The sequence below is a fragment of the Bufo bufo genome, chromosome 5 (assembly GCF_905171765.1).
Source record: "Bufo bufo chromosome 5, aBufBuf1.1, whole genome shotgun sequence".
In the NCBI taxonomy this organism is placed as follows: Eukaryota; Metazoa; Chordata; class Amphibia; order Anura; family Bufonidae; genus Bufo; species Bufo bufo.
The window spans coordinates 393931602-393945420 of NC_053393.1; positions in this window are offsets into that span (position 1 = coordinate 393931602).

Consider the following 13819-nt stretch of genomic DNA (forward strand, 5'->3'; position numbering starts at 1 on the left):
GGGGGTTCTTGTCATCCAGCAATAGAACACAGGATTTTGAGAGATTTAGGCCCCTGTCACCCAGGCACAGCAGGGGTTCATTCACGGCAAAGGGGGGTTCATGTCACCCAGCAATAGAACAGAGGATTTTGAGAGATTTAGGCCCATGTCACCCAGGCACAGCAGGGGTTCATTCACGGCAAAAGGGGGTTCATGTCACCCAGCAATAGAACAGAGGATTTAGAGCAGAGGTGCACAACCTGCGGCCCGGGGGCCACATGCGGCCCTTGATACCATTCTGTGCGGCCCCCAACCATCTGGTAACAGACATGTATACCTATGTCTTGTGGCTGCTCACATGTATTTTTCATGTATTTCTCCCATTAGATGGGAGTCCTGGAAGTGTAACCAGACATTAATGGTATATAATGTGTGTTCAATATGCCATAAGTACAATATTTCAGTTGTTAATACACATTTAAATTTTTATTTCGGCCCTCGTCATTGGTTAAGTCTGGCAATGTGGCCCCCAACCAAGAAACGTTGTGCACCCCTGATTTAGAGAGATTTAGGCCCCTGTCACCCAGGCACAGCAGAGGTTCATTCACGGCAAAAGGGGGTTCTTGTCATCCAGCAATAGAACAGAGGATTTTGAGAGATTTAGGCCCCTGTCACCCAGGCACAGCAGGGGTTCATTTACGGCAAAAGGGGGTTCATGTCACCCAGCAATAGAACAGAGGATTTTTAGAGATTTAGGCCCCTGTCACCCAGGCACAGCAGGGGTTTGTATACGCCAAAAATGGTAAAATGTCACTCGACAATTGAAAATAATTTTTTCAATTTAGGGCACTAAAATTGGCTCTAAAATAGTCCTTGAAAAGGCTAGAGGGATGTAAAAGGCAGTAAAATGTGCTTAAGAGCATGGCAACTGCTCTGCAAACAAATGTGGATAGGGAAATAACTTAAAATAAAATACCTAAAAATTACAAATCCTGCGCGGTGTGGGGGCCTGTCCCCCAAACACATCAGTTTCAGAACGGCCTGCTGACTTTACCACTGGCTGTGCTGAAGTTGGTGGTGAAGGTCTGTAGCTGACCGGATAAGGAGGTGGTAGAAGAGGAGGAGGAAGCCGAGTAGGAAGAGGAGGCAACAGGAGGCAAAGAATGATGCTTGCGATCCATGGCGGCGGAAGGACGTGCGCCAAACAGCTCTCCGTCTGGGGCCCAGCTGCCACTACATTTACCCAGTGTGCAGTTAGGGAGATATAGCGTCCCTGGCCGTGCTTACTGGTCCACATATCTGTGGTTAGGTGGACCTTGCCACAGATGGCGTTGCGCAGTGCACACTTGATTTTATCCAATACTTGGTTGTGCAGGCTCTCCTGGAGAAGTAGTGGCAGCTGGGAACGGCGCACTGTGGGACAGCAAGCGACATGAGCTGTTCGAAGCTATCCGTCTCCACCAGCCTGAATGACAGCATTTCAAAGGCCAGCAGTTTAGAAATGCTGGCATTCAGGGCCAGGGATCGAGAGTGGCTAGGTGGAAATTTAAGCTTTCTCTCAAAGGTTTGTGAGATGGAGAGCTGAACGCTTCCGTGTGACAAGGTTGAGATGCTTGGTGACGGAGGTGGTGTTGTTGGTGGCACATCTCATGTTTGCTGGGCAGCAGGTGCCAACCTTCCTCCAGAGGCGGAGGAAGAGGCTGAGGCAGCAGCAGAAGAGGGAGCAGGAGGGGCCCTAGCCCTTTCTTGGTTTTGAAGGTGCTTACTCCACTGCAGCCCGTGTCTCACATGTAGATGCCTGGTCATGCAGGTTGTGCTAAGGTTCAGAACGTTAATGCCTCGCTTCAGGCTCTGATGGCACAGCGTGCAAATCACTTGGGTCTTGTTGTCAGCACATTGTGTGAAGAAGTGCCATGCCAGGTAACTCCTTGAAGCTGCCTTTGGTGTGCTCGGTCCCTGGTGACGGTGGCCAGTAGCAGGCGAACTGTTTTGGCGACGGCTGCTCTGCTTTTGCACCCTGCTCCCTCTTTTGCTACGCTGTTAGCTCGGTCTCACCACTGCCTCTTCCTCCGAACTCTGAAGGTCAGTGGCACGACCTTCATTCCATGTGGGGTCTAGGACCTCATCGTCCCCTGCATCGTCTTCCACCCAGTCTTCCTCCCTGACCTCCTTTTCAGTCTGCACACTGCAGAAAGACGCAGAAGTTGGCACCTGTGTTTTGTCATCATCAGAGACGTGCTGAGGTGGTATTCCAATGTCCTCATCAGGAAACATAAGTGGTTGTGCGTTAGTGCATTCTATGTCTTCCACCCCTGGGGAAGGGCTAGGTGGATGCCCTTGGCAAACCCTGCCAGCAGAGTCTTCAAACAGCATAAGAGACTGCTGCATGACTTGAGGCTCAGACAGGTTCCCCGATATGCACGGGGGTGATGTGACAGACTGATGGGCATGGGTTTCAGGCACCACCTGTGCGCTTTCTGCAGAAGACTGGGTGGGAGATAATGTTAACGTGCTGGATCCACTGTTGGCCACCCAATTGACTAGTGCCTGTACTTGCTCATGCCTTACCATCCTTAGAACGGTATTAGGCCCGACCAAATATCGCTGTAGATTCTGGCGGCTACTGGGACCTGAGGTAGTAGGTTCAGTAGGACGTGTAGCTGTAGTAGAACGGCCACGTCCTCTCCCTGCACCAGAGGCCATGACCGCGACCATGACCGCGTCCCTTATTAGATGTTTGCCTCATAGTTAGCGTTCACAAAGCAAAGTAAAAAGCGATTAAGTCTAAAGTTTAAAAATAATTAACCGCCAATAAGAACCCTGATGTAAGGTATTGCACTCCAATTCTTTTTAAAAAAAAACTCTATAGGACAGTGGTATTTGTGGCCAAAATTTCACAGTATTTTATGCATGTGTAATCCCAGATGTGCAGTATATCAGAGGTTTTTTTTTTAACCCCAGTAAGCACAAAGCCGTATATCTGGCCTAAATGTGACAATCACTTATACACGTCTAATTCCAGATGTGCAGTATATGAAACAGATGTATTTTTTTCACCCCAGTAAGCACAAAGCTGTATTTCTGGCCTAAATGTGACACTCACTTATGCACGTCTAATCCCAGATGTGCACTATATGAAACAGATGTATTTTTTTTTACCCCAGTAAGCACAAAGCCATATTTCTGGCCTAAATGTGACAGTCACATATGCACGTCTAATCCCAGATATGCAGTATATTAGAGGGTTTTTTCACCCCAGTAACAAAAAAGCCGTATATCTGGCCTAAATGGGACAGTCACATTTGAACGTCTAATCCCAGATGTGCAGTATATTAGAGGGTTTTTTCACCCCAGTAAGCACAAAGCCGTATTTCTGGCATAAATGTGACACTCACTTATGCACGTCTAATCCCAGATGTGCAGTATATTAGAGGGTTTTTTCACCCCAGTAAGCACAAAGCCGTATTTCTGGCCTAAATGTGACACTCACTTATGCACGTTTAATCCCAGATGTGCAATATATGAAACAAATGTTTTTTTTTTTCACCAACCAAAAAGCTGTATTTCTGGCCTAAATGTGACACTCACTTATGCACGTCTAATCCCAGATGTGCACTATATGAAACAGATATTTTTTTTTCAACCCACTAAACAAAGAGCTGTATTTCTGGCCTAAATGTGACAACCACTTATGCATGTCTAATCCCAGATGTGCAGTATATTAGAGGGTTTTTTCACCCCAGTAACCAAAAAGCCGTATATCTGGCCTAAATGTGACAGTCACTTATGAACGTCTAATCCCAGATGTGCAGTATATTAGAGGGTTTTTTCACCCCAGTTAGCATAAAGCCGTATTTATGACCTAAATGTGACACTCACTTATGGACTTCTAATCCCAGATGTGCAGTATATTAGAGGGTTTTTTCACCCCAGTAAGCACAAAGCCGTATTTCTGGCCTAAATGTGACACTCTCTTATGCACGTCTAATCCCAAATGTGCACTATATGAAACAGATGTTTTTTTTCACCCCAGTAACCAAAAAGCTGTATTTCTGGCATAAATGTGACACTCACTTATGCACGTCTAATCCCAGATGTGCACTATATGAAACAGATGTATTTTTTTCACCCCAGTAAGCAGAAAGCTATATTTCTGGCCTAAATGTGACACTCACTTATGCATGTCTAATCCCAGATGTGCGGTATATTAGAGGGTTTTTTCATCCCATTAACCAAAAAGCCGTATTTCTGGTCTAAATGTGACAGTCACTTATGCACGTCTTATTCCAGATGTGCAGTATATCAGAGGGTTTTTTCACCCCAGTAACGAAAAAGCTGTGTTTATGGCATAAATGTGACACTCACTTATGCACGTCTAATCCCAGATGTGCACTATATGAAACAGATGTATTTTTTTCACCCCACTAAACAAAAAGATGTATTTCTGGCCTAAACTTGACAATCACTTATGCATGTCTAATCCCAGATGTGCGGTATATTAGAGGGTTTTTTCACCCCATTAACCAAAAAGCCGTATTTCTGGTCTAAATGTGACAGTCACTTATGCACGTCTTATTCCAGATGTGCAGTATATCAGAGGGTTTTTTCACCCCAGTAACCAAAAAGCTGTGTTTATGGCCTAAATGTGACAGTCACTTATGCACATCTAATCCCAGATGTGCAGTATATGAAACAGATGTATTTTTTTTTACCCCAGTAAGCACAAAGCCGTATTTATGGCCTAAATGTGACACTCACTAATGCATGTCTAATCCCAGATATGCACTATATGAAACAGATCAATTTTTTTCACCCCACTAAACAAAAAACTGCATTTCTGGCCTAAATGTGACAATCACTTATGCACGTCTAATCCCAGATTTGCAGTATATTAGAGGGGTTTTTTTATCCCAGTAACCAAAAAGCCGTATATCTGGCCTAAATGTGACAGTCACTTATGAACGTCTAATCCCAGTTGTGCAGTATATTAGAGGGTTTTTTCACCCCAGTAAGCACAAAGCCGTATTTCTGGCATAAATGTGACACTCACTTATGCACGTCTAATCCCAGATGTGCAGTATATTAGAGGGTTTTTTCACCCAGTAAGCACAAAGCCGTATTTCTGGCGTAAATGTGACACTCACTTATGCACGTTTAATCCCAGATGTGCACTATATGAAACAAATGTTTTTTTTTTCACCAACCAAAAAGCTGTATTTCTGGCCTAAATGTGACACTCACTTATGCACGTCTAATCCCAGATGTGCACTATATGAAACAGATATTTTTTTTTCAACCCACTAAACAAAGAGCTGTATTTCTGGCCTAAATGTGACAACCACTTATGCATGTCTAATCCCAGATGTGCAGTATATTAGAGGGTTTTTTCACCCCAGTAACCAAAAAGCCGTATATCTGGCCTAAATGTGACAGTCACTTATGAACGTCTAATCCCAGATGTGCAGTATATTAGAGGGTTTTTTCACCCCAGTAACCAAAAAGCCGTATTTCTGGCCTAAATGTGACACTCTCTTATGCACGTCTAATCCCAAATGTGCACTATATGAAACAGATGTTTTTTTTCACCCCAGTAACCAAAAAGCTGTATTTCTGGCATAAATGTGACAGTCACTTATGCACGTCTAATCCCAGATGTGCACTATATGAAACATGTATTTTTTTCACCCCACTAAACAAAAAGATGTATTTCTGGCCTAAACTTGACAATCACTTATGCATGTATAATCCCAGATGTGCGGTATATTAGAGGGTTTTTTCACCCCATTAACCAAAAAGCCGTATTTCTGGTCTAAATGTGACAGTCACTTATGCACGTCTTATTCCAGATGTGCAGTATATCAGAGGGTTTTTTCACCCCAGTAACCAAAAAGCTGTGTTTATGGCCTAAATGTGACAGTCACTTATGCACATCTAATCCCAGATGTGCAGTATATGAAACAGATGTATTTTTTTTACCCCAGTAAGCACAAAGCCGTATTTCTGGCCTAAATGTGACACTCACTAATGCACGTCTAATCCCAGATATGCACTATATGAAACAGATCAATTTTTTTCACCCCACTAAACAAAAAGCTGCATTTCTGGCCTAAATGTGACAATCACTTAAGCACGTCTAATCCCAGATTTGCAGTATATTAGAGTTTTTTTTTTTATCCCAGTAACCAAAAAGCCGTATATCTGGCCTAAATGTGACAGTCACTTATGAACGTCTAATCCCAGATGTGCAGTATATTAGAGGGTTTTTTCACCCCAGTAAGCACAAAGTCGTATCTCTGGCCTAAATGTGACAGTCACTTATGCACGTCTAATCCCAGATGTGCAGTAAATTATAGGGTTTTTTCACCCCAGTAAGCACAAAGCCGTATTTCTGGCCTAAATGTGACACTCACTTATGCACGTCTAATCCCAGATGTGCACTATATGAAACAGATGTATTTTTTTTACCCCAGTAACCAAAAAGCTATATTTGTGGCTTAAATATGACACTCACTTATGCACGTCTAATCTCAGATGCGCACTATATTAGAGGGTTTTTTCACCCCAGTAAGCACAAAGCCGTATTTCTGGCCTAAATGTGACACTCACTTATGCACGTCTAATCCCAGATGTGCACTATATGAAACAGATGTTTTTTTTCACCCCAGTAACCAAAAAGCTGTATTTCTGGCCTAAATGTGACAATCACTTATGCATTTCTAATCCCAGATGTGCACTATTTGAAACAGATGTATTTTTTTTACCCCAGTAAGCAAAAAGGTGTATTTGTGGCTTAAATGTGACACTCACTTATGCACGTCTAATCTCAGATGCGCACTATATTAGAGGGTTTTTTCACCCCAGAAAGCACAAAGCTGTATTTCTGGCCTAAATGTGACACTTACTTATGCACGTCTAATCCCAGATGTGCACTATATGAAACAGATGTTTTTTTTTCACCCCAGTAACCAAAAAGCTGTATTTCTGGCCTAAATGTGACACTCACTTATGCATGTCTAATCCCAGATGTGCACTATATGAAACAGTTTAATTTTTTTTCACCCCAGTAAGCAAAAAAGCTGTATTTCTAGCCTAAATGTGACACTCACTTATGCACGTCTAATCCCAGATGTGCAGTATTTTAGAGGTTATTTTTACCCCAGTAAGCACAAAGCCGTATTTCTGGCCTAAATGTGACACTCACTTATGCACGTCTAATCCCAGATGTGCAGTATATTAGAGGGTTTTTTCACCCCAGTAACCAAAAAGCTGTATTTCTGGCCTAAATGTGACCATCACTTATGCATGTCTAATCCCAGATGTGCACTATATGAAACAGATGTATTTTTTTCACCACAGTAAACAAAAAAGCTGTATTTCTAGCCGAAATGTGACACTCACTTATGCACGTCTAATCCCAGATGTGCACTATATGAAACAGATTTTTTTTTTCAACCCACTAAACAAAAAGCTGTATTTTTGGCCTAAATGTGACAACCATTTATGTATGTCTAATCCCAGATGTGCAGTATATTAGAGGGTTTTTTCACCCCAGTAACCAAAAAGCCGTATATCTGGCCTAAATGTGACAGTCACTTATGAACGTCTAATCCCAGATGTGCAGTATATTAGAGGGTTTTTTCACCCCAGTAAGCACAAAGCCGTATTTCTGGCCTAAATGTGACACTCACTTATGCACGTCTAATCCCAGATGTGCAGCATATTAGAGTGTTTTTTTCACCCCAGTAAGCACAAAGCCGTATTTCTGGCCTAAATGTGATACTCTCTTATGCACGTCTAATCCCAGATGTGCACTATATGAAACAGATGTATTTTTTTCACCCCACTAAACAAAAAGATGTATTTCTGGCCTAAACTTGACAATCACTTATGCACGTCTAATTACAGATGTGCAGTATATTAGAGGGTTTTTTCACCCCAGTAACCAAAAAGCGGTATTTCTGGCCTAAATGTGACAGTCACTTATGCATGTCTTATTCGAGATGTGCTGTATATCAGAGGGTTTTTTCACCCCAGTAACCAAAAAGCTGTATTTCTGGCCTAAATGTGATAGTCACTTATGCACATCTAATCCCAGATGTGCAGTATATGAAACAGATGTATTTTTTTCACCCCAGTAAGCACAAAGCCGTATTTATGGCCTAAATGTGACAGTCACTTATGCACATCTAATCCAAGATGTGCAGTATATGAAACAGATGTATTTTTTTTACCCCAGTAAGCACAAAGCCGTATTTCTGGCCTAAATGAGACACTCACTGATGCACTTCTAATCCCAGATGTGCACTATATGAAACAGATCTATTTTTTTTACCCCAGTAAGCACAAAGCCGTATTTCTGGCCTAAATGTGACACTCACTAATGCATGTCTAAACCCAGATGTGCACTATATGAAACAGATCTATTTTTTTCACCCCACTAAACAAAAAGCTGCATTTCTGGCCTAAATGTGACAATCACTAATGCACGTCTAATCCCAGATTTGCAGTATATTAGAGGTTTTTTTTACCCCAGTAACCAAAAAGCCGTATATCTGGCCTAAATGTGACAGTCACTTATGAACGTCTAATCCCAGATGTGCAGTATATTAGAGGGTTTTATCACCCCAGTAAGCACAAAGTCGTATCTCTGGCCTAAATGTGACAGTCACTTATGCACGTCTAATCCCAGATGTGCAGTAAATTATAGGGTTTTTTCACCCCAGTAAGCACAAAGCCGTATTTCTGGCCTAAATGTTTCACTCACTTTTGCATTTCTAATCCCAGATGTGCACTATTTGAAACAGATGTATGTTTTTTACCCCAGTAAGCAAAAAGCTGTATTTGTGGCTTAAATGTGACACTCACTTATGCACGTCTAATCTCAGATGCGCACTATATTAGAAGGTTTTTTCACCCCAGTAAGCACAAAGCCGTATTTCTGGCCTAAATGTGACACTCACTTATGCATGTCTAATCCCAGATGTGCACTATATGAAACAGATGTTTTTTTTTCACCCCAGTAACCAAAAAGCTGTATTTCTGGCCTAAATGTGACACTCACTTATGCATTTCTAATCCAAGATGTGCACTGTTTGAAACAGATGTATTTTTTTTACCCTAGTAAGCAAAAAGCTGTATTTGTGGCTTAAATGTGACACTCACTTATGCACGTCTAATCTCAGATGCGCACTATATTAGAGGGTTTTTTCACCCCAGAAAGCACAAAGCCGTATTTCTGGCCTAAATGTGACACTCACTTATGCACGTCTAATCCCAGATGTGCACTATATGAAACAGATGTTTTTTTTTCACTCCAGTAACCAAAAAGCTGTATTTCTGGCCTAAATGTGACACTCACTTATGCATGTCTAATCCCAGATGTGCACTATATGAAACAGTTTAAATTTTTTTCACCCCAGTAAGCAAAAAAGCTGTATTTTTTGCCTAAATGTGACACTCACTTATGCACGTCTAATCCCAGATGTGCAGTATTTTAGAGGGTTTTTTCACCCCAGTAAGCACAAAGCCGTATTTCTGGCCTAAATGTGACACTCACTTATGCACGTTTAATCCCAGATGTGCAGTATATTAGAGGGTTTTTTCACCCCAGTAAGCACAAAGCCGTATTTCTGGCCTAAATGTGACACTCACTTATGCACGTCTAATCCCAGATGTGCAGTATATTAGAGGGTTTTTTCACCCCAGTAACCAAAAAGCTGTATTTCTGGTCTAAATGTGACCATCACTTATGCATGTCTAATCCCAGATGTGCACTATATGAAACAGATGTATTTTTTTCACCACAGTAAACAAAAAAGCTGTATTTCTAGCCAAAATGTGACACTCACTTATGCACGTCTAATCTCAGATGTGCACTATATGAAACAGATTTTTTTTTTCAACCCACTAAACAAAAAGCTGTATTTTTGGCCTAAATGTGACAACCATTTATGTATGTCTAATCCCAGATGTGCAGTATATTAGAGGGTTTTTTCACCCCAGTAACCAAAAAGCCGTATATCTGGCTTAAATGTGACAGTCACTTATGAACGTCTAATCCCAGATGTGCAGTATATTAGAGGGTTTTTTCACCCCAGTAAGCACAAAGCCGTATTTCTGGCCTAAATGTGACACTCACTTATGCACGTCTAATCCCAGATGTGCAGCATATTAGAGGGTTTTTTTCACCCCAGTAAGCACAAAGCCGTATTTCTGGCCTAAATGTGACACTCTCTTATGCACGTCTAATCCCAGATGTGCACTATATGAAACAGATGTATTTTTTTGACCCCAGTAAGCACAAAGCCGTATTTCTGGCCTAAATGTGACACTCACTTATGCACGTCTAATCCCAGATGTGCACTATATGAAACAGATGGTTTTTTTTCACCCCAGTAAGCAAAAAGCTGTATTTCTGGCATAAATGTGACACTCACTTATGCACTTCTAATCCCAGATGTGCACTATATGAAACAGATGTATTTTTTTCACCCCAGTAAGCAAAATGCTGTATTTCTGGCCTAAATGTGACACTCACTTATGCACGTCTAATCCCAGATGTGCACTATATGAAACAGATGTATTTTTTTCACCCCACTAAACAAAAAGATGTATTTCTGGCCTAAACTTGACAATCACTTATGCACGTCTAATTACAGATGTGCGGTATATTAGAGGGTTTTTTCACCCCAGTAAGCAAAAAGCTGTATTTCTGGCATAAATGTGACACTCACTTATGCACGTCTAATCCCAGATGTGCACTATATGAAACAGATGTATTTTTTTCACCCCAGTAAGCAAAAAGCTGTATTTCTGGCCTAAATGTGACAGTCACTTATGCATGTCTTATTCGAGATGTGCTGTATATCAGAGGGTTTTTTCACCCCATTAACCAAAACGCTGTATTTCTGGCCTAAATGTGATAGTCACTTATGCACATCTAATCCCAGATGTGCAGTATATGAAACAGATGTATTTTTTTCACCCCAGTAAGCACAAAGCTGTATTTCTGGCCTAAATGTGACACTCACTTATGCACTTCTAATCCCAGATGTGCACTATATGAAACAGATGTATTTTTTTCACCCCACTAAACAAAAAGCTGTATTTCTGGCCTAAATGTGACAATCACTTATGCACGTCTAATCCAAGATGTGCAGTATATTAGAGGTTTTTTTTTACCCCAGTAACCAAAAAGCCGTATATCTGGCCTAAATGTGACAGTCACTTATGCATGTCTAATCCCAGATGTGCAGTATATTAGTGTTTTTTTTTACCCTAGTAACCAAAAAGCCGTATTTCTGGCCTAAATGTGACAGTCACTTATGCATGTCTAATCCCAGATGTTCCATACATTAGAGGATTTTTTCACCTTAGTAACCAAAAAGCTGTATTTCTGGCCTAAATGTGACAATCACTTATGCACATCTAATCCCAGATTTGCAGTATATGAAACAGATGTATTTTTTTCACCCCAGTAAGCACAAAGCCGTATTTATGGCCTAAATGTGACAGTCACTTATGCACATCTAATCCCAGATGTGCAGTATATGAAACAGATGTATTTTTTTGACCCCAGTAAGCACAAAGCCGTATTTCTGGCCTAAATGAGACACTCACTAATGCACGTCTAATCCCAGATGTGCACTATATGAAACAGATCTATTTTTTTTACCCCAGTAAGCACAAAGCCGTATTTCTGGCCTAAATGTGACACTCACTAATGCACGTCTAATCCCAGATGTGCACTATATGAAACAGATCAATTTTTTTCACCCCACTAAACAAAAAGCTGCATTTCTGGCCTAAATGTGACAATCACTTATGCACGTCTAATCCCAGATTTGCAGTATATTAGAGGATTTTTTTACCCCAGTAACCAAAAAGCCGTATAACTGGCCTAAATGTGACAGTCACTTATTCATGTCTAATCCCAGATGTGCAGTAAATTATAGGGTTTTTTCACCCCAGTAAGCACAAAGCCGTATTTCTGGCCTAAATGTTTCACTCACTTTTGCATTTCTAATCCCAGATGTGCACTATTTGAAACAGATGTATGTTTTTTACCCCAGTAAGCAAAAAGCTGTATTTGTGGCTTAAATGTGACACTCACTTATGCACGTCTAATCTCAGATGCGCACTATATTAGTGGGTTTTTTCACCCCAGTAAGCACAAAGCCGTATTTCTGGCCTAAATGTGACACTCACTTATGCACGTCTAATCCCAGATGTGCACTATATGAAACAGATGTTTTTTTTTCACCCCAGCAACCAAAAAGATGTATTTCTGGCCTAAATGTGACACTCACTTATGCATTTCTAATCCCAGATGTGCACTATTTGAAACAGATGTATTTTTTTTACCCCAGTAAGCAAAAAGCTGTATTTGTGGCTTAAATGTGACACTCACTTATGCACGTCTAATCTCAGATGCGCACTATATTAGAGGGTTTTTTCACCCCAGAAAGCACAAAGCCGTATTTCTGGCCTAAATGTGACACTCACTTATGCACGTCTAATCCCAGATGTGCACTATATGAAACAGATGTGTTTTTTTCACCCCAGTAACCAAAAAGCTGTATTTCTGGCCTAAATGTGACACTCACTTATGCATGTCTAATCCCAGATGTGCACTATATGAAACAGTTTAAATTTTTTTCACCCCAATAAGCAAAAAAGCTGTATTTCTAGCCTAAATGTGACACTCACTTATGCACGTCTAATCCCAGATGTGCAGTATTTTAGAGGGTTTTTTCACCCCAGTAAGCACAAAGCCGTATTTCTGGCCTAAATGTGACACTCACTTATGCACGTTTAATCCCAGATGTGCAGTATATTAGAGGGTTTTTTCACCCCAGTAAGCACAAAGCCGTATTTCTGGCCTAAATGTGACACTCACTTATGCACGTCTAATCCCAGATGTGCAGTACATTAGAGGGTTTTTTCACCCCAGTAACCAAAAAGCTGTATTTCTGGCCTAAATGTGACCATCACTTATGCATGTCTAATCCCAGATGTGCACTACATGAAACAGATGTATTTTTTTCACCACAGTAAACAAAAAAGCTGTATTTCTAGCCGAAATGTGACACTCACTTATGCACGTCTAATCTCAGATGTGCACTATATGAAACAGATTTTTTTTTTCAACCCACTAAACAAAAAGCTGTATTTTTGGCCTAAATGTGACAACCATTTATGTATGTCTAATCCCAGATGTGCAGTATATTAGAGGGTTTTTTCACCCCAGTAAATAAAAAGCCGTATATCTGGCCTAAATGTGACAGTCACTTATGAACGTCTAATCCCAGATGTGCAGTATATTAGAGGGTTTTTTCACCCCAGTAAGCACAAAGCCGTATTTCTGGCCTAAATGTGACACTCACTTATGCACGTCTAATCCCAGATGTGCAGCATATTAAAGGGTTTTTTTCACCCCACAAAGCACAAAGCCGTATTTCTGGCCTAAATGTGACACTCTCTTATGCACGTCTAATCCCAGATGTGCACTATATGAAACAGATGTATTTTTTTGACCCCAGTAAGCACAAAGCCGTATTTCTGGCCTAAATGTGACACTCACTTATGCACGTCTAATCCCAGATGTGCACTATATGAAACAGATGTTTTTTTTTCACCCCAGTAAGCAAAAAGCTGTATTTCTGGCATAAATGTGACACTCACTTATGCACGTCTAATCCCAGATGTGCACTATATGAAACAGATGTATTTTTTTTTTAACCCCAGTAATCAAAAAGCTGTATTTCTGGCCTAAATGTGACACTCACTTATGCACGTCTAATCCCAGATGTGCACTATATGAAACAGATGTATTTTTTTC